Raw genomic sequence first — 757 nt, 5'->3', positions numbered from 1 at the left:
GCCTGATATGGAGCCAGGGTCTATTTTCCTTTCTTTGTCTCTACCACCATCACATACAGATGTATCAGAATTTCTGTAGAGTTTGGCTGGGAGATACAGAATGGATAAACAACAGGGTCCTACTGTATAGCACAGGGAACTATAATCAACATCCTGTGATAAACCATAATGGAAAAGAATATGAAAAAGAATGTATATACGTGTGTAACTGAGTCACTTTGCTATACAGCAGTAATTAACACAACAACGTAATTCAACTATATTTCAATAAAAAAACAAATTTAAAAAAGAATTTCTATAGAGTCTGGAATAACTCAAGGGAATAACAACTTGAGGCTAGCCTGAACATTATATGTTAAATGTGACTTTCCTCATAGTTTGTCATCTGGTGGGAGGTAAAGAGAAGGATCCCGGGAATTAAATCTTCTCAGGGAACCGCTTTATGGACAGTACCTCTTGCCTCATGTGAGCTCTTTCCTCTCAATCCTCCTCTTAAACTGCCTCAATCTTCCCACCTTCCTCAGGAGAATTTCCATCCTTTCTAAGAATTCTGCCTTGTATCCAAAGACATTGATTTCATTACAAGATCCATCCCTCCTTCTTCCAGCAGTACATTTCCAGAGTAGAAGGACGTGTTTCAACTGGCCATCAGCAATGTCTGTTAACAAACACCCAGGATCTGGGGACAGTACACCTTTAAAATCATGCACACGCACACGCACACACACACACACACACACACACACACACACACACA

Source organism: Lipotes vexillifer, unplaced genomic scaffold (assembly GCF_000442215.2).
Source record: "Lipotes vexillifer unplaced genomic scaffold, Lipotes_vexillifer_v1.1 scaffold278, whole genome shotgun sequence".
Taxonomy (NCBI): Eukaryota; Metazoa; Chordata; class Mammalia; order Artiodactyla; family Lipotidae; genus Lipotes; species Lipotes vexillifer.
Note: the sequence above shows the minus strand (reverse complement) of the source record.